General features: G+C 33.6%; 1 long non-coding RNA gene across 1 annotated transcript; it reads right to left on the bottom strand.

Moving 5' to 3' along the window:
• Positions 1 to 9474: 9474 nt before the first annotated feature.
• Positions 9475 to 17197, bottom strand: LOC128557847 (uncharacterized). The gene is made up of 3 exons (XR_008371440.1): positions 16556 to 17197; positions 10856 to 11010; positions 9475 to 10682 (listed from the first exon to the last, which is right to left on the bottom strand). It is a non-coding gene; the product is annotated as an uncharacterized LOC128557847 (long non-coding RNA).
• Between the last annotated feature and the right edge of the window lie 4653 nt (positions 17198 to 21850).

Raw genomic sequence — 21850 nt, 5'->3', positions numbered from 1 at the left:
GCTCACTAAAATATAAATGAGAAAAACTGAAACAAGAAAGTTATTGTTGAATTACACAAGACTTATTGTGTACATTCAAAGTCAACAATTAATTTATTTTTTTTTTGTGCGAAAATAATAGTGCTTTACCTTGTCCAAACATTTATCAATCTCCTACAGATTCTAATTTAAAGAAAAAAAGTGAAATAAAATCACTGTCTTGCTTTTCATTTTGCATATGTAAGCTAAAACACGTTATTTAGTTTGTTTACAAAGTAGTGCATAAGAAAAGATATGGTGGTCAAGGAATGCCACATTCCAAAACTAAAAGAGTATATTCCTGATGAATGGGGGGGGGGATCCAGCTTCAATTTGTTTACATAATGACGTAATATCGTCCATGATTTTGAATGGAAAACGGTAGACAAATAACACTGTCCATGATTTTGAATGGAAAACTGTAGACAAATTACACTGTCCAGGATTTTGAATGGGGAATGTAGGGACAAATATGGTACCACTGTCCTAGATTTTGAATGGAAATGTAGGGACAAATAAACGTAACACTATCCAGTATTTTGAATAAAAATCCTTCAACAAAATCAAAATAAGTCAATTTTATGAACGTAAGTTGGCAATGTGAAATACAAACAGACTGATGCGAAATACAAACAAATTGATCATAGGGTTTACAAATCAGAGGAACTCTGTATTCGTAAATTAGTAAAGAATAACAGTACAATGTAGTATGTTGAAATACTATAACTAGCATAGTGGCTAAGACTTTAAACAAATATTATAGTCCATTGTTACGACTTAAAGGTAGCGTATAAAATCATTGGACTTAATGATGGCAAAATGTAGTATATTTAATTCGAATGAATGGTCATGGTCCTAAGACAACTTGTATCATGCCCTGTATTACACATTACAGAAGTACATTTTACAAAACTAACATGTTCAATTATTCCAGACGTGTTTCAGTTAGAGTTCATAGTTCCATTTGTACATACAGGTAAAATACATATGCAATAAACTTGATAACAATAGGCCAATCTCAAAGATTTATAAGAATCTAGTTATAAATAAAATTCCAATTTAATGAGACATTCTTTTTATTCCCTAGATAAAGACGGTACAGTGATATTGTTTTAAGAGATACTGTTTATTTTAATTGATAGCAAAACATTGTTTATGATTTAGCTATGAGTGATACCTGACTTTTGTGGGGAACAAATCTCCCCACACCTTAGTTGTTGAAAGATTTTATTTCCAATTAAACTAAGTTTCTGGATAACAATGCTGCAGCAGTGTCTGGACACACTCAATATTACAGCCTAGTTGACAGATGTATTTCAATCCTAGATTGTATTCAAAGAAATAAACTTGAAAGCTAAAGTTCCCGCTATGTAGAACTTGCGCGGAAAAAGAACGTCAATTCAAATGTAACTGCACAGATAAACAACGAATGATCACAGGAACCTATTGCACCCCCGAAATACATAAAGCTGTAGAAAATGGGTACACACTCATTAAAATTTATGAAGTGTATCATTTTCCTCAAACAGAGAAATATGACTCAGCCACAAAAACAGGGGGTATTTTCACGAATATATTAATACATTCCTAAAACTAAAGCAAGAAAGTTCTTGCTGGACCGGCTGGATCAAGACAGAGGAAGATTAAATCAAATACATTGCTAACTATTGGGAAAAGGAAGGCATTCAACTAGAATACAACAACATACAACAAAACAAGGGTCAAAGAGCCTTGGCCAAGCTCTGTTTTAATATGTAACTCACTAAGAATTTTTTTTAATTTTCAGTTAAAATTTTCATAAAATAAAAAAAATCAGAAATTTTTCAAAAACAATCAGAAAATTTTCCAAAAATATATATATTTTTTTTTAAAATATAATGGTTTTACATTGAAATACATAGTGCTTTTTTGTAAAAAAAAATCAGAAAAGTTTAAAAAAAAAATCAGAAAATTTTCAACAGAAATCTGAAAATTTAAAAAAACAGAAAATTTTCAAAACAAAATCAGAAAATTTTCAAAAGAAATCTGAAAATTTTCAAAAAAAAAAGGGCAGAAAATTTTCAAAAAAAAAGACAAAATTTTCAAAAGAAATCAGAAAATTTTCAAAAAATATCTATATTTTTTTTTTAATATAATAGTTTTACATAGAAATACATAGTGCTTTTTGTAAAAAAAAAATCAGAAAATTTTCCAAAAAAATAAGAAAATTTTCAGAAGAAATCAGAAAATTTTCCAAAAAAATCAGAAAATTTTCATAAAAAAAAATAGAAGACAAAAAATATTTGAAAGTAGTTTTATATTTTCTTTTTTCTCCAAAACAATTGTATAGAATGATATTTTTTCACTACAGTACTGACTAAGTTCATTGCGTTTTTTCAGCTTCTGGGGTAAATTTGGACAAAAACAAAACTTGAGACAAACAACCTATTTCCATGAGAGCCATGAGGACAAATTCTTTCAAATGATATCGGACAGTACAAAAAACGTGACAAATTTTCACGTAATATCGAAAGACATGTTAATAATGGAGTGGGAACATAACAAGAATTATGTGCCAGATGACACCAAAGTATATGTGTTTATTGCAGCTTTCACAACATGCTATGCTAGATTAAAACTGTACTCTCTGTTGGAAATGTTAGGTCAGAGGATATTGTACATGGACACTGATTTTTGTATCTATATTACCAAGGCGGGACTTGCTGAGCCTAAACTTGGGGATTATTTGGGTGAACTGACCAATGAGCTTAATCCTGGGGAGCACATAACTGAGTTTGTAACTACAGGACCTAAGAGTTACGCCTATTTAACCAACAAAAATACACAGGAATGTAAAGTACGAGCATTTTCATTGAAAAGTTATACCAACAGCAAACTGATTAACTTTGATACATTGAAAGAGATAATCATAACAGACAAATCAAAATCGGTCAATGTTGTCAATGAAAGAAAGATATGTCGTAATAAAAAGTCAAGCATCCTTTATAATCGTAAAGAAACAAAATGTTACAAAATGGTTTTTACTAAAAGAGTTATTGATGATAATTTCAATACATTTCCTTACGGATTTTAATTAGTCTGCTATGGGATAAGTAGTTAAAAAAATACCCAAGAAACACTCATTTGTACATTCTTAAATTTATTTTCATTTTATTTCATTTGTAATATAATAAAGAGATAACAATAAAAACTAATATTTTAACCATTGTATTTGTGTCTTTTCATTTCGTTTGTTATGTGGTTTCTTTTCAATATTTTGTTTGTATAATTCTCCTGGAATTTGTGATGATTTGCCTCTCACATATCCTGCGCCTGTTTGATTGTGTTCTTTTCTAGTTATCAAACTTCTTGGAGTATTTATTTCTTCAAGAACTGAATAAAATTCACTCAGTCCCTCTGGCTCACGTCTACTTAAATGTGAAACAGTATATCTTATCAAATCTACGATATGACTGTTTGGAATAACTTTGTCATGCACTTTGATACGGCCTGTGTTGTCCCAAGATAATACGTTATTGGAATTCTGTTTCATAAAGGTATATAAAGCCTTGGCCTTGTTTAAAATGTTTTTAGGCAATGTTATTTGTATCAATTTAAAAATGAAGTCCTCTTCTTGTCGTTCAGATGCTTGGTTTTATCTAATACTTGTAAATACTTCTCGCTGTGATCCAGTTTAGAGATAGGTTGTTGTTTTAACTGCTCACCATGGTCTTCCAGCTTAGACGTAGACTGTTTTTTGAGTAGTTCATACTGAGCCTTTGATAACAATATCAGCTCTCTACTCATTCTTACTTATTACTGGTAAAACAATCTTTAAAAAGTAAGAATACGAGATTCTGTTTTTTTATCAATAATGTTCTTTTTTCCGCACGTTTTACAGTTTTGTCTGCAAGTAAATGAATAACCTTTTGAAATGATGACAAAGATTGAAGGTCATCCTTATTTATAGGTATTGTGTCGTGTAAAAAATTAAAAAATAAGGCACAAAGTACATCCAGTTGACTATTGGTAGAGTTTTCTAATACCAGCTTCCTGTGTTTAGGACTAGACACTGATAAATATTTTAAAAAGTCTTTGTTGTTCTCTAACAACGTTTCCATAATAACGTCTTTTATACATCTGATGCCAATATAGGTTCCGTGTTTCATTTATAGTCTAAAGGGAGGAAGCATGTTGTTTCTTCTCCTGGAAATATTCCTGTTCATAGTGAAAAGCGTTGGTCAGTATTTGCCGATATATCTACTAGTAAATACCCATAAGGCTGTGCCACACACTTATCATAAGCATCTAGGAAATAACCGATTTTCCTGGATATAGCTGAGATGCAAAAGTGACAATTTGTCTTTTGTCTCTTCTGTTTCTGAGTAAGAAATAGTACTGTACTTGTAAACTTAAAGTCTTTGAAAATCGTCCGGGTGGGTATAAAGACTGAGTTAAAAATATAACTGATATCTTGAGGTGGTGGCTTAGTACAGTAAACAAATGAACAGCATCTTCTGACTGCGTTACTTGCATGAAAAGGTCATCAATACATAATATGATATGTTGTCTTTCACACCCTCAGCACTCCAATGTTTCTCTGTCCAGGAGATTTTGATGAAATGAAATGTTTTCAATACTTTGCTTCATTTCATCAAAGAGTGGTTGCCATTCTGAGTAACAGTAAATAATGGATTTTGGTGGTTCACTATACATTTTCTCTGCATTTTCTAGAATTCGTTTGGTTAAAACAGATTTTCCGCTCATTGTAGGCCCATTGATATACATAATAGATGGGGTTGTGAACTTGATTAAACTTTCATTTTTCCACCATTCATTCATTTTGTAACGTGCTACCTTTACTATGCTTACCAATAGAATGACACATAATATATGGTAGTGCTATTATAAGACATATAAACACTGTTTGTTTTAACTACATTTTATTTACTAAACACATATTTTAAATACACTCACTAAACATATTATGTACATATTCATAGACATGCATATCATTTACAACTTTATTAGAAGTAAAATACGACAATATTTCTTTATTTGTTTTATAATTAACTTTCATCAGTACAAAAAACATGATATAATATCCACAAACAGAAGAATACATTTGTTGTAAAGCTATTTCATTGTAATGGTAAAAGGAGGCATTCGCCGTTAAGAAATCAACAAAATGACTAAAATAAAACCCGGGGCGTTTTCCTAAACTATCAAAAAATAAAGCATTAGTTTTATTTTCAAAGTAGAACAAAACCCAATGTTTTCCTTTATTATAAGAAAAATCTATATTCACTATATAAATACTAGGGTATTTTACAACAAATCTTGGTAAAGTATCGTTGGCGTAAATACCCATTACAATATTTCTGGCTCCATCTATTTTAGACAAAATACATTTCATCGTATTAGAATTCATGGCTGAATAAAACGTATGTCTCTGAACTGATCAATTTGTAACAAGGCGGGAAATTCTGCAAACATTAAACAACTAATGGGGACAGGAGTAGGAGTTTTAAATCTGACCTCTAGACGGGTATGACCAGTTTTAACGAGATTCAAGTATTTACCACCTAGATTGTTTGGCTCAATCACAAAGCAAAACAATGAATAACCATTTGGGAAATAGGACCTCTCAATCGTAAGTCCAGTGCGGTTTTGTTTACTTTCCGCGCAATCGAACAAATTTAAATATGCTGATACAAACTGATTTTTATCAACATCTAACTGTAATGGTCGGCTTGGCACGCTTACACCGTCCACGTATAAACCAATACTGGTTACCATTACTATGTATAAAGTTAAAGGGATTATGTACGTAACTACCGTTTACAGCCTGTTGGTTTACAAAACCGATTATAATTTTATTAGGCAATGCGTTTTGAAATAAATTGTCCCATAAAAACTCTGAGGAATTAGTAGATATGCTATTCATTTTTATACGCCCGTTTGAAAACCGGGACGTATTATGGGAACGCCCCTGGCGGGCGGGCGGCGTCCACATACTTTGTCCGGAGCATATCTTCTACATGCATGAAGGGATTTTGATGAAACTTGGCACAGTTGTTCACCATCATGAGACGGAGTGTCATGCGCAAAAACCAGGTCCCTAGGTCTAAGGTCAAGGTCACACTTAGAGGTCAAAGGTCAAATTCAAGAATGACTTTGTCCGGAGCATATCTTCTTCATGCATGGAGGGATTTTGATGAAAGTTGGCACAATTGTTCATCATCATGAGACGGAGTGTCATGCGCAAGAACCAGGTCCCTAGGTCTAAGGTCAAGGTCACACTTAGAGGTCAAATGATACAAGAAAGAAAACTTTGTCCGGAGCATATCTTCTTCATGCATGGAGGGATTTTGTTATAACTTGGCACAAATGTTCACCGCCACATGGCGGAGTGTCATGCGCAAGAAACAGGTCCCTAGATCTAAGGTCAAGGTCACACTTAGAGGTCAAAGGATACAAGAATAAAAACCTTGTCCGGAGCATTTCTTCTTCATGCATAGAGGGATTTTGATATAACTTTGCACAAATGTTCACCACTATGAGGCGGAGTGTCATGCGCAAGAACCAGGTCCCTAGGTCAAAGGTCAAGGTCACACTTAGAGGCCAAAGGTCAGATACAAGAATGACTTTGTCCGAAGCCTTTCTTCTTCATGCATGGAGGGATTTTGATGTAACTTGGCACAATTATACACCATCATGAGACAAAGTGTCATGCGCAGTTCTCTTCTTTAGAATTACTTCCCTTTGTTGTTACTATAAATAGCTTATATTGTAACTTTTTCATTACTAGTCGTAGGGAAAAATCGAGACCACTTTTCTGTAGTACAACATGCATGCTACATCCAATTATGAGGTGTATTTTGACCAATCTCTACCTGGTGAAGATTTTTGTGTGGACTTACAATTTTTTTTTGGATTTTTTTTTTTTTTTTTTTTTTTTTAAAGATTATTTTCCCTTAGTTGTTACTATAAATAACTTATATTGTAACTTTTTATAATTGACCGTAGGGAAAAAACAAGACCACTTTTCTGTGGTACAACATGGATGTTACTTTCAAATTTTAGGTGTATTTTAAGGTATCTCTACCTGGTAAGGAGTTTTTTTGTGGACTTAGAAAAACAAATGACTTACAATGATTACTAAACAAGCACAAAATTAAAATTCCATTTGCAAATACAGGTGCTAGAGTAAAGAAATTTGCTGTGACGGGCGTATATTGTGCCATGGTGGCAGAAACAGGGTCTGTTTCATCCAGATTAGAGTCATCGGGATAGTATAATTGACTTTCGAGTTGTTGTAAATCATCATGTGATGTACTCATCAATGTTTTGATATAAGCTTTCCAAGGGTAATTATTAGCGTTCAAAGACACTAATTTTCCGTTCATGTATATCTCCATCTGTGACCACATAGATTGTAAAGGTAAGTTAATGATAGATGTTTTTTCTTGAGCAGTAAGATGAGATCCGTCATGTTTCAATAGCTTTGCCTTCACATAAAGTCGACTACGTTGCAAGTCTAGATATTCTTGTCCAGCTCCTGGTATTTGGATTTCTACAGGGGAACCTTCTGTCGATATCGCGGATATAGGCTGACATTCTACAAAACGAATATTCTCAATGGCAACTTGGTTCTGTCTGGTTGCAAATATTTTTAAACCCGGTTTATAAGCCACATCTTGATTGGAAATGTTCAAAAAAGCCATTACTTCTTTTCAGCTTTCAGTTTAGAAAACACAGTTTTTCTTTTTTTTCTTTTATCGTTTTTTGTTATTTTTATTTTCTTTAATCGGTGTATATTTTTTCTTCTTGTTTAATGTCTTAGCACCGGTTTTAGACTTCTTTTAAGATGTTTTTACTTTGGGATTTACACCAGTTGTGACAGCTTTTCTTTTCCTAGTCCTTTTTATAGCTGACGGATCCACATACGGAATTTCGTTCTTGGACTGGAACCTGTACTCGGTCTTTGCTCTGTTATTGTCTGCTTGAACTATTGCATTTTAAAAATTGATTGTCCTTTATCAAACATATTAGGCTCATGTTTGAGAGACTGATTAACTTCTTTTTCCCAGTATTTCCAATCACTAATATACATGTTTTCCATTTTAGTTTGTTAAAAAAATTGTTGTTTAAGATGAAGCGTTACTGTCAATGTCCCATCTAAAAAAGAAGCCAGATGATTTTTCTGGTCAATTATATAAATCTGTATTTCGTGTATATATCCTAACTTTACAGGAATGTAGTGAGGGTTGTCAAAGGTAACTGCGCTGTCTGTTTTATTGTAAAGGAAGGCATTTCTTAATAAAGGTATAATGGAACAGCCAACGTAGGAATCTTTGCAAATATTACTACAAAAATATAACATTTCTTGTCTAGGAAAATTTTTAGTGTTGCTAAATGCAAAATCTGTTAAAGCTACCTTCCAGCTTCCATCTAAAATTAATGGCTTGCTTAATTCGACACGGAAGTTATTATCCTTGTAAAAATCAACACAGTCTGTGGAACGTAATACAATACGAATGTCAGTCATTTTCGCTGATATCGTTACTTGGTACCCAACTATTATATTTTTAGGCCAACCGAGCCAGCTGACCAAGGACTGTTTTACACCTTTTACTTTTCGTGTTTTTATGATAGTGTCAATGTACCACTTTGTTTCTTTAGATTTATTCACTTTTTGCAGTTCCTGTTCATAAAATGAACCTGTCACTGGCGAGTTGTCATACTCATTAACTTTGTATACGGGAATGCCTTGTCTTTTATACCTTTTAGAAATATAAAATATTTCAGTTGTCCAACGATCATTGTATTCCCTTTGAAAAGGATGTTTTAAATGAGAAATACGTACTATATCATTTACTTTAAACTTGTAAGGAGTGATACGTTTTAGTTTTGAAGCGTTTTTCTGCTTCTTTTGACGACTGACATATTGCAAATATCTGACCTCATCTTGGTTAGAATTTATGACTTCAGCAGGTGTTAATCCCCCTAGGCCTGAGTGACTTCTATGGTTATAATTATAAACAATCTCCTGCAAAACGTCTGTAAAGGTAAACGTGTGTTGACTTGCAAAGTACCGGTACATTGCTTGCTTTAGAAACCTGATACATACTTCGCTATAGTTAGCATGAGTTTCACTTTCCGTCGAGTAATAATTAATAATTGAGCCGCGCCATGAGAAAACCAACATAGTGGGTATGCGACCAGCATGGATCCAGACCAGCCTGCGCATCCGCGCAGTCTGGTCAGGCTCCATGCTGTTCGCTTTTAAAGCCTATTGGGATTGGAGAAACTGTTAGCGAACAGCATGGATCCTGACCAGACTGCGCGGATGCGCAGGCTGGTCTGGATCCATGCTGGTCGCAAAGCCACTATGTTGGTTTTCCCATGGCATGGCTCATATTATGTTTTTTCAGATAGGATTGAAAATGACGACCTCTCCATTCTTGTCCTTTATCGCTTCTTAGGGTCACTGGACGTCTATTTGTAGAACTCAAAACTTTATCAAAGCCTCTAACAGTTTCTTTATTAGTTTTATCGTATAAGGGTGCAACCCACATGTATCTTGAGAATACATCTACAGTCACCATCAAAAAACGTACACCAGAATTATATTTAGTTATAGATTCACAAGAGGCAAGATCTATGTCCCATAAAGAATCGATACCGTTTACTACAACGCGACCTCTTTTAATTTTTCTCAAAACCCTCTTTCTGACACTATAACTGTCTTGGTCATTTAACCACTGTTTAATTTTCCTTAGACTAATGATGTATTTTCCTTCTTTTTTAACATAACGGTATAATGTTAAAGGTCCAGAATAAGAAACTGGATTTTTAATATCATACTATATACTTTCTAAATATTGACTGGTATCATTCATACTGATAAATGAACAAAATATGGGTAAACATTTCATTTATATACAATAAAACAATCTCATTTCTGATACATTTTATTTGAAAAGAAATTGCTCGCTAATAAGTCTGAACAGTAATGAAAAGCAGACACAAACAAATCATGCTAATAAACTGTCGTGATCTTTATACCCTGTTGGGTTACACACTGAACAAGATAAAGCGCCAAGTAAATTGGCATGATCACTCTGCATATAGCAAGGTTGAAACTGGTCAAAATTGGGTATACATTTGTTAATATCGGTAAATGAGTCTTTCATTTTGTTATACATTTCAAAAGACAAAATTTGTCCCTGTTTCGTAGGATGGATGTTTATAGTACCTGGGGGGTTCCAGTACCGTCTAATATTTACGAATGGATATCCGCTTTGAACACAGATATACCAGTTTTTCCCAAGATGTAATTTATAGTCCACATCTTAATTTCCTTGCTGTAATTGCTGGATCTTGTTATCTAATTCAGAAATGCATTTCTGTATTTCCCACCACATCTGTTCTGTTAAGGATATTCCTTCTTTTGTTGGTTTCCCGTCCTCTCATTTACGAATATGTATATAATGTTGATGGTTAAATGTAGACATAGATAAAAAGAGGTTTTTATCAGCACTAAGTTCAACTTTGGTCTGTTTTGAGGTTTCTTGAGATTTCTTTATTTCAGCCAAGTTATGTTCAACAGCTTTTTTGACGTTTAGTTTCTGCTTCTTCGTAATTTTAAGAGTTGCCATTTTTTCAGATGCAGTCAAAACCTTTTATATGTAAAAGCAAATATTTATTAAAATATGATACAGATGTTACAAAAACATTAGAAAAAACGAGATTATGGTCTAATGTTAACTGTTATAAATTAGAAATAAAATGTAACAATTCCATCTTTTAAATTATTTAATATGACAAAGGTTTATAGATAATAATGTTTCACCTTTCTGTGTAGTTGGCCACTTAAATCCACCAGATGATGTTATGACGTTTGTTTCAGCGTTTTTAGGATGTCCTAGGAAGCAATTGTTTGGTATTGGTTTTCCAAATATATTTCCTGGCTTTAAGTTGGGAATAAAGATTTCTGATGTCCTGGTTCTGAAGAAAAAGGATTTTTCAGTTGAGTCTGGTTATTTAGCTCTTCATTACATCCATAGCCAATTATTTTTAGAAAAACGCTGTCAGGAGAAAACTTTAAATGCCCATCCAATGCGTTATCAGAGGGATTCCAGTCCCGTAGTTTTATGTGACAGGAGAAACACTCTGTTATATGTCCACAGTCAGTGTAAAACATGCCAGCTTTTGCCAAATTATACTTTGTTGGTAGTATCTGATTTGACCAGTTTTTAAAACTTTCAAGTCTGTCCTAGTAAAACATCATATTTTGTGGAAGAACTTGAGCACAATCCATTCCTTCCATTTTTATTTCTCAAATAAAATGAAAACAAAAAATAATGAAAAAATAATGCTAACTCTTTAAGTATGATAGGTTAAAAACTGAACCTATTCTAAAAAAATATGTATCAATATTTGACGATTTTTGAAAAAAAGATCTTCGTTAAGTAAAAGTAGAATTTCAGGTTAGAAAATAAGAAAATGTGATGAAATCTTTACTAAAAGCCTTAATACTGAATACAAAATACATACCTGACAATTAGCACTTTGTAAATCTTTTCGGCAAACAAGACAGAAACGCTTTTATGAGCTGATCATATTAGGTTATCTTGTAACAGTCAACACTTGTAATGCTGCTTGCAATAAATCTGCCTCATTAAATAGTGATTCACAGTAAACTTGTCTAGGGGTTGTTTATTGATAAAATGAACATGACGCGATAATTTTTGTTCTCATTTTTACCATTGAAAATGCTGGACAGTGTGGCGTTGCCCTCAGATTTCCATTCAAAATACTGGATAGTGTTACGTTTATTTGTCCCTACATTTCCATTCAAAATCTAGAACAGTGGTACCATATTTGTCCCTACATTCCCCATTCAAAATCCTGGACAGTGTAATTTGTCTACAGTTTTCCATTCAAAATCATGGACAGTGTTATTTGTCTACCGTTTTCCATTCAAAATCATGGACAGTGTTATTTGTCTACCGTTTTCCATTCAAAATCCTGGACAGTGTAATTGTCTACAGTTTTCCATTCAAATCATGGACAGTGTTATGTTAGTTTCATTAAACAGGAGGTTTGTTACGTTCATTCAAAATCATGGACAGTGTTATTTGTCTACCGTTTTCCATTCAAAATCATGGACAGTGTTATTTGTCTACCGTTTTCCATTCAAAATCCTGGACAGTGTTATTTGTCTACAGTTTTCCATTCAAAATCATGGACAGTGTTATTTGTCTACCGTTTTCCATTCAAAATCATGGACGATATTACGTCATTATGTAAACAAATTGAAGCTGGATCCCCCCACCCCCATTCATCATTTTCACCTTAATACATTAAACATTTATCGTTACAGAAGTCGGGTGGCTTACAATAAGGGCCTAGAAATGTTTCCATTATTAACTAGTTATTCATGAACTAAAATGCACTTAAATATCAAAACACATTGAACAAACTTTTGAAAATGTATTGTCTTAAAAATCCCTAAAATAAGGTATGAAATTTGGTTGAGAGGTCCAATCAATGTGTATATGTGCAAAAGTAACATTCTAATCTTGTTCACAAAACTTACTAATACACAGCAGGAATGTCAATGATCAAAACTGGACGAATATACAGTTATCCTCACTTTAATGTCATTTATAATTTGCCCTTGAATTCTCCACCATACTTTTCATAACTCTGTTTGCACGAGTTACACGAGAATGCTGCCATTCACGTAAAAAACGGGGTCAGATAAGTTGTAAAATGCAATATCGTGTAAACGTAATTAATGGATTATGCAGTTCAAGAAAAACTTTATCTCATAACGTAATGAACAAGTATAATGTTGCAACAACAACTATACTTAAACTGATCTAAGTAGCAGTCGGTTTATAAGTGACTTTATTGATTCATTTTGTGTTTTGTTATTGTTGTCAAAAAGTATAACGGAAGTGCCTCACAACTGAAGGGGAAACCAGTTTGATGCGCAAAGTAGTCCACTGTAAGTAATATTTTTTGATAAATGTCCATAGAAATTAATTATTTTCTGATATTAAAGACGAATCTCTGAATACGATTCGTTATTTGATAAGAAATTATAATCATCGACATGTTTTTTTTAAAAATCTACACGTGCTGACACCTAAGTTGTCTCCCGTTGTTTATTAGAGTTACCTTTCGTCCGGCGCAGTACTACTTTTTGCAGTGAATCGCCGAGAAATCGTGGGAAAATTAAAAAACATGTAAATAAACTAAAATTAACCACCTTTACAAGATCAATTTCAAGTGATCGACGTTATGCATTTAACCCATCTGACCTGTGTAGTAGCATCTTAGATATCTGTTCTAAGGTATTTATTGTGTAGAACGTCGTGTTATGCCCTTGCAATGGTAATCCCACTCTGATTTTTTTGTTTACATTTTTTATCAATGAGAAATATGGCGTCCATCTCGAGCTGAAATGACGTGGCGTTAAATTTTTACATGTTTAAGCAAACCTGGTGTGTTAGAAAGAAAATTTCATCCCTTCAACATTATTTGTAACACTGGTATTGTCAAAAACCTGTTTTTTCCTTATACAAAAGCTTAATATTTTGTGTTGAATGTACTTTCACAAAGACCTCTGTTTTCCTATTACATTCATAGAACCACATACTTATCCACAAAGTACTGAATATTACAGGTGTCCATCAGTATTATATCAGTTTAGGAATATGTTTTTTATCTTCCCACCATCGATTTCTTGAATATGCACCCCTTCCTCATTTCTGTATGAACTGTGAATGTAGCAAAATGCGTCCCCTTAATGAAATTCATAACAAAGTCATTTGAAAGTACAAATCGAAGATAGTAAATATATTATCTACAAAAAAAATTGAAACAGTTAAGTTTCATTTAGAAGGATTGTTAGTTGTCAATTCATGTTCTACAGTTGTTCCCGTTTACATGTAATTTTCTACACAAGAGTATGTCTTGAAGCGCATCCCATGGCCTGTGATGACCTTTACAATGCAGATGATGCCAGTACCTAACTAGAAAATATTAGATGTCAATACTACATGCACATGTACGTGCTAACATTGTTTTAATAACAATATTTCAAAAAAGATAATTAATTGTGAGAATTTACTAACAGAGCGATAGCAATGAGAACTGAAAATTAACGATGATTCTGGAAAAAAGTATATCAGAAAAAAATCACGTGATAAAGAATTGAAAATATATATACATTCAAAAGATAATTCATGTTAAAATTAGTAACATTGTTTACTGATATTAAATCATTTAAGTTAATATTTCATATTTCGTGTCCCTTTGTGGAAATGCAGCTCAATATCTGAATGAATTATTGTGTTACATTAAATTACCGGTATGATATTTTAGGATCATTTGCTTATTTCTTACACAGCAACAGGAGAGAGCGAGTTACATAAGGCGAATACAACCCGAGAAGATCGTTCAATATAATACTGTCTTGTGATGTAATGAAGATAAATCTTGTACACGAGATGGCACGTAATGTACTGGTTGTTTCCCTTGAATCTATCATTTGATAGGTCTCGCATAATCATTTTATCTCCTTGTATATATCGTATACCACGGAACTTGACATGAAGAACTTGTTCACAAATTGTCACAAAACCCGAAACTCCGAAACTTATCACATGAAAATATTAAGAGGGGAAAATGATAGCGGTGCGATTTATTACCATGGCGTTTAGCCATGAAAATATTAAATTCTAAAATGCGTTTGTGAAAACTTTTTAACAGCGCAAAATCACGTATACTAGAAAAATATACTTAGCTGTTCATATGACTGGCAACTATAACTTTTGAAACTGTTCAAAATCATAATGATCCTGCTATATGTAACTAAGTTTATGATAATGTTGCAAATTCCAACATTTTAAACCCACACCGTAATCGCGTCGACCAGCTGAGTTACTGCTCCCCAAACTCCACAGAATTTAGCCAGTATGTGTCATCGTTGCTGAAGCTCTAGTAAAATCCCTTCCCATATCATTATATTTTATGATGGCCAGAAAATAGTTATTAAGTAAAAAAAAGTGTGCCTAAAATACATCATTAAAGTGATCAGTCCTATCTTTTCATTGTCACAAAGGTTGGTAAAAAGTACGAAATTAAAAAAAGGATCTTATTTTTAGAAGAATAGGGCAATAAAAAATAGCTCAGGAAAGAAGCACCTCTGAAATACCTGTTTTACCTTGTTACTTACGGGGTTTCCTAACTCGGTCGCGCAACAAAGACTCAGTCGAATTAACTGAATTATCGTTTGTAAGATCGTTTACAACAGACAAATTTACCACAGAAGATTTGTCTTAATGTATGTTAAATTGGTTTATGGAACTATTCTAATGTTAAATTCTGGAGGACAGTGGTTTAAACCTCAGTTGTGGTGACGTCTCTTAAAAATGTTACAAGAAAACAAAGTCAAAACCCAGGGTATACTATAAGAACCATTGTCATGAACGGGAAAGTGCACTAATCCATTTCAATCAAGCATTTCTCACGATCGGTAAATGGGTACCATGCATATTGAACAATTTCTATCTTGCACCAATCACATTATCTCAATATATCATACAGCAGAGACACTCCACATCTTTTAAGCATTATATTTTGTCCACAAATATTCTGGAGGTCGACAGCTTTGTATCTCAAAAGGGTCCTGTTTATAGCCATCTCCCGTACAGCAGTGTTGGCCGAGTTGAACAGCGTCCACCTCGCAGAAGCAATACAATATGTAACACATCCCACTCTCCTAGTATCGGCTAAAGAGGAACTCTATTGTACCAATGGTTTTAATGGATTCTATGTTTACAAAGGATCTGATTTATAACAACAATCAGTTATGGAGTTTATTAAAGTACTAAAGTAAAAGGTTTAGACTGATCAAACCGATGACAGTACGAGTTGTGACTTGATGAGATAGCAAGGCATATTCCTAAGGCGTGATATTCACTATGGACTTTGACGTACCTCGTTAGATATACATGACTGACAAAATTGTCCAAAAGAAACCAAAAGTTTCAAAAGATTCACGTGTCCAACTCTCTCCTGTCTAACTGGTGTTCCATAGCTTCCATTTTATATCCATTGCGTTGTGTCTCTTTAATATATAGCATGAGCAATACTGTCTGGTGATCTAAGGAGTTATAACTCGTGTACAAATCAAATCACAATGTATGCATTGGTGGTTTCCCATGACGTTAGGCCTATCTACTGTTATAAAAACAAACATATGTGTGCATGGACATGAAATAAGTTAAACATGTTCAACCAAATTATTGATCTGAAAGTTGCCAACCATTGCAGATATAATGCACGGAGGGACAGCGGGGTCTTCCGCCACTATCAAAAGCTGGAACATCAATACCGCCATATAAACAATAATTGTGTCGGTGTGACGTTGAACCCAACAAAAACAATAAAAAAAAACAACAAAGAACATTAAGATTTGGCACCAGGGTGATTCCGTACTTTGGGTACAGTATGTATGAAAATTTGCATCACGTACACAGATAAAATTAGCAGCCTAAAATCCATCACATATTCCCAGCTCTGAGTAGGTCTTCCTTCACCGATACAGTTGAAACATCGCCATATGTGACCGAATTCATAATGCTTAAAGTTGGAAATGACTTTAGTCACAGTAATTCTTTAATGTGTGCGATGAATTAAGTGCGTTAAACAGTGCAGTTGGAGCCAGCTGCACACTAACAAAATCAAACAAACACATCCTTTTTGTCTGTTTCTGTAAACAGGAAACTGAAATAACTTCCGTTTGGTACGATAGTGTGCGATAAATTGCATTTTACGTCACACCGGTGCAGTGATGATGGACGCAATTATATTTGCACTGACTTACGTGTTTATATTGTCTTTGTGAAGTAGTTAAGAAGTAACTTATACACTTGATGACCATTTAATGATACAGGAAAGTATTTATACATAACAATCTGTTAACTTGTCATAACAATTAAAACTCAAATATTGTTATTGTGTGAAATTTACATCCACTTGAACTTCTCACCCGAAAGCGTATCTTTCTCATCTTTGTTTACAAAATTGCATTCGCAACTTTTAAAAAAAGTACATGTCTCCCCAAAAATATTTTTGGACATATCCTATGATTACTGTATGTGGACAGATTGTTTTCAGCATAACGTAAGCCTACTTATGTACTTAATATCATTCAGCGATCATTTGGGGTAAAATGATTTGGAGTTGACACAATTTTGTGACAAATGGAATGGACGGGCGGACAGTCGACTACACCGTAAATGTTTCCATCCGATTTTGGGTAAACGTTATTTTTTGCTTTGTTAAAAAGTGGTCTTGATAGCTAGATTTAGTGTTGACAAAACGTTTGTCTGGTTCCACTAATCTATAGAAAGTATTGCAAAACCTAAAATGATGTGACATATGTGTTTCTTAGTGTAATATAATTATAACCATATAAAATATAACAAAATTATTGAAGTTACTGATGCAGTGGGTAATACGCATTACTTTGTGAACCAGCTGGGTCAAATGGGTACAAAGTCATTACACTGTAGTATTTTGTACGATAGTATTGTTATTTATATCAAAGAAAATTTATTTTTATTAAGAGTGTACTATTGTTTAACAAACTATATAAGTACATAAATCATAATAATAATTATGAATTTACTTCCTCCACCCCCACTCTATAGTATTTAGTACATATGAACTACGACTATGGAATATCACTAAATGACTCCTTATATAAAATGCCGTACTTTAGTTTGTGCTGTTGAACGGTATATATTTCTACATTAAATATTGCTCAGCTAAAGTTAAATCTTGAAGACAAAGAATATGAAAATATATTTCTGATGTCATGTTATTAAAAGCTTAAAATGACTTGCCGGTCAATAATCAAAACAATTTTTCAGACCCCATACAATTGTTCACTGAGTGTACATCTTAAATAAATCACTGGTCACTAGTCTGTGCTACTGACCGGTTAATAGTTCCACAAAGTTCTGTTGGGCTAGAGAAGAAATTAACTGAAACTTTTGAAATTTGTTCCCGATTAATAAAGGCTTGCCGATCAATAGTAAATACTATCAGCCCTTGGCCCTTTTTCAAGCTATTCAGTAAGTGTGTATATAGATGCTATAATTGCACGACTCCTTATCTTTATATAAATCGCCGGTCCATGATTTGTGCTCTATGACTTTCTATATTCAACACATTTTTTAATATCTGTGATAATGTATTTCGGATGCACGTAATGCCACACTTATTTAATGATTTAATCCCATTTCAGACTTTTAAATCCAGTCTTCTCTAATATTGATTTCAGTGATATGAGAACTGTGCATTCTGAATGATCATGGAGTTAGTTTTGTATTACAGTTTAACCCATATGAGATTGGAGCATATGTTTTAGTGAAAGTGAGAAAAAATTCGAAACAGAATTAGATAAAACAATAATTATCTTCTAGTTCAAATTTAAGCATTACTCTAAGGAGGATGTTTGAATAAAAAATACTTATTACTTTCATATCTTAAGAACAAACAATAATATTCTACTGTGCAACTAATTTGTACTGCATGATTACCGCAGAAATAGCTGTTCCTATGTGTTTCGCAGATTATAACTGGTTGCTTTTGTACGTAATATTAGCCTAAAACCTAACTGAATATTTGTTGTTTTCCATTTTTACTAACAATATCTAACAAGTGAGAGCACTATCTCAATTTCGAAATAGATTATTTCAATGTCGGCAGAATTCGAGCACATCTGTGCCTGTGCGAAAAATTAGAAACAGATGAAGCACTTAAATCAGGTTCGCCTGAAAATGGAAAGTACAAACTACTCTCAATTTAATCAGTTTAAATTATTGTTGATTTTCCTTCTTTGGACAAAACTCTTAAAAAAGTTAGAAAAAAGGCATTTCGTTTGTCATTCATGCCAGTAAGTAGCTGTCAGAACTCTACAAACTCGTATAAAACCACTCGAGATGTAGAGATACGTGTACATTGTGCCGTCAGATGCACTTTCAGTACGGCGCGTGCACAGGATATAGTGTGTGCACTGTGATGTAATCAGGCACCAAATCACGACGACACATCTAAAACAATGGACCAAAATAACAATAGACAGGATACGAAATTAATTAAGAAATCATGCAAATCGTGCTGAATATTTAATTGCAAAAAAAAGCATTTATTGCTGAAGAAACTATATGCAGGTCTCGGGGTTATGCGATTAAGGATGTTATGTCAACTGGCATGCCCATGCAAAATTCTTCTATATAACACTATAAGCTTGGCCCGTCATCTTTTCCAAATGTCGACTTTTTAATGACTTTTAAAGCCTTAAAATGAATTTAATAAGCGTCAAGCACCCTATTAGTTCTCTATGGATATGCTCATTTTTTCCGTATTGATATGAACTTTATAACAAAATCTGGCAAAGTACATGTCTGAAACCATTTAAGCTGTGGTTAAGATATTTGGCATGCAACATCATTTAAAAAATACGACAAAATTTTATATGGATAAAAACTGGCTCTGTCTCGAGTGTCACACTTTACGTAAACACTTCAAAAATCTTCTCTGAAACCACAATTACTTTATCTTAGACACATGTATCAGACTTCAAAAATTATGAACCTTGGATATAAGAATGACCCCATCCTGCGTGATACTTTTTGTGATATATATATGATTTTTTTGTTATATACATGTATATACCTATTTTGGAAAAAAGCGTTTAACGATTTTCTTCTAAAGGAACTACAACAACTCGAGCCGCTTAGTTATGTGACAACGACCAGTCACAATCCTGGGTATATACAGAAACAAGGCAAAAACGATAGGTGTTATTAAGCCAGTGAGATAAGAGGAGCGTCAGGCCGTCATGAGCCTTACGTTATTTTGTATTCCCGAATCTTTCAATGATTCGCTTTTTCTTTTACAACATGCAAAGAAGAGCATGTCAGGTGGTATTACATACGGTAAATATGCTGTAACTGTTAGAGTGACATTGATCTTGTAAAATACCAGTAAATTTGCCGGAAATGGCGTTCCTAATTTGGTTGTTGCTACACTGGGCGGTTTGTTACATTTAAGAATGCTGCAGAAGTCAAAGTGATTTAAAAGTTTCGCTTTCTCTGTGGATAAGTGTGTCTAATAATCTAGTTGGTCGCCTTATGGACTCGAGTCTGAGACCTATGTTTCTTTTTTTTTTCTTTTTCTTGTAGAATCTTATATCGTCTCCAAATTTAAGATCAAGGCTTTATATTTACCATCAGGTAATATTTCATATTGTTTTCTGGTAAAATATTAGAAACAAATTATTATGTTAGCAAGTGATATTTGCAGTAAAATCAGGCTCTAGACATTTGCTCTTGATTAAAAATTGGAACGTGTGCGTGTGTGTGTTGGGGGGGGGGGGGGAGGTGCGTGCGTGCGTGAAGTCTACTCATTGTGTATTGTTAACACCGTGGACACTATTCACAGAGCTTAATTAATGAAATGTAGTCACGGTACCGTCAAAAAACAGTGTTAAATGAAATGATGTCACAACACAATGAACACTACTCACTTAAAAGTGTTAATTGAAATGTTGTCACAACGCAATGCACACTATTTACTAAGCAGTGTTAAATGAAAAGTAGTCACAACACAATGGACACTACTTACTTAGCAGTGTTAATTGAAATGTTGTCACAACAAAATGGACACTACTCACTTAGCAGTGTTAATTGAAATGTTGTCACAACACAATGCACACTACTCACTTAGCAGTGTTAATTGAAATGTTGTCACAACACAATGGACACTACTCACTTAGCAGTGTTAAATGAAAAGTAGTCACAACACAATGGACACTACTGACTTAGCAGTGTTAATAGAAATGTTGTCACAACAAAATGGACACTACTCACTTAGCAGTGTTAATTGAAATGTTGTCACAACACAATGGACACTACTCACTTAGCAGTGTTAATTGAAATGTTGTCACAACACAATGCACACTACTCACTTAGCAGTGTAAAATGAAAAGTAGTCACAACACAATGCACACTACTCACTTAGCAGTGTTAATTGAAATGTTGTCACAACAAAATGGACACTACTCGCTTAGCAGTGTTAAATGAAAAGTTGTCACAACACAATGGACACTACTGACTTAGCAGTGTTAAATGAAAAGTAGTCACAACACAATGGACACTACTTACTTAGCAGTGTTAATTGAAATGTTGTCACAACACAATGCACACTACTAACTTAGCAGTGTAAAATGAAAAGTAGTCACAACAAAATGGACACTACTCACTTAGCAGTGTTAATTGAAATGTTGTCACAACACAATGGACACTACTCACTTAGCAGTGTTAATTAAATGTTGTCACAACAAAATGGACACTACTCACTTAGCAGTGTTAATTGAAATGTTGTCACAACAAAATGGACACTACTCACTTAAAAGTGTTAATTGAAATGTTGTCACAACGCAATGGACACTACTCACTTAGCAGTGTTAATTGAAATGTTGTCACAACGCAATGGACACTACTCACTTAGCAGTGTTAATTGAAATGTTGTCACAACGCAATGGACACTACTCACTTAGCAGTGTTAAATGAAATGTAGTCACAACAAAATGGACACTACTCACTTAGCTGTGTTAAATGAAATGTAGTCACAACATAATGGACACTACTCACTTAGCAGTGTTAAATGAAATGTAGTCAGAGCAACGTAAACACTACTCATTATGCCTTGTTAAATGAAATGTAGTCACATCAACGTGAACATTACTCATTGAGCA

This window comes from Mercenaria mercenaria, chromosome 6, assembly GCF_021730395.1.
Source record: "Mercenaria mercenaria strain notata chromosome 6, MADL_Memer_1, whole genome shotgun sequence".
NCBI lineage: Eukaryota > Metazoa > Mollusca > Bivalvia > Venerida > Veneridae > Mercenaria > Mercenaria mercenaria.
Note: the sequence above shows the minus strand (reverse complement) of the source record. Positions and strands in the feature narration are given on the sequence as shown.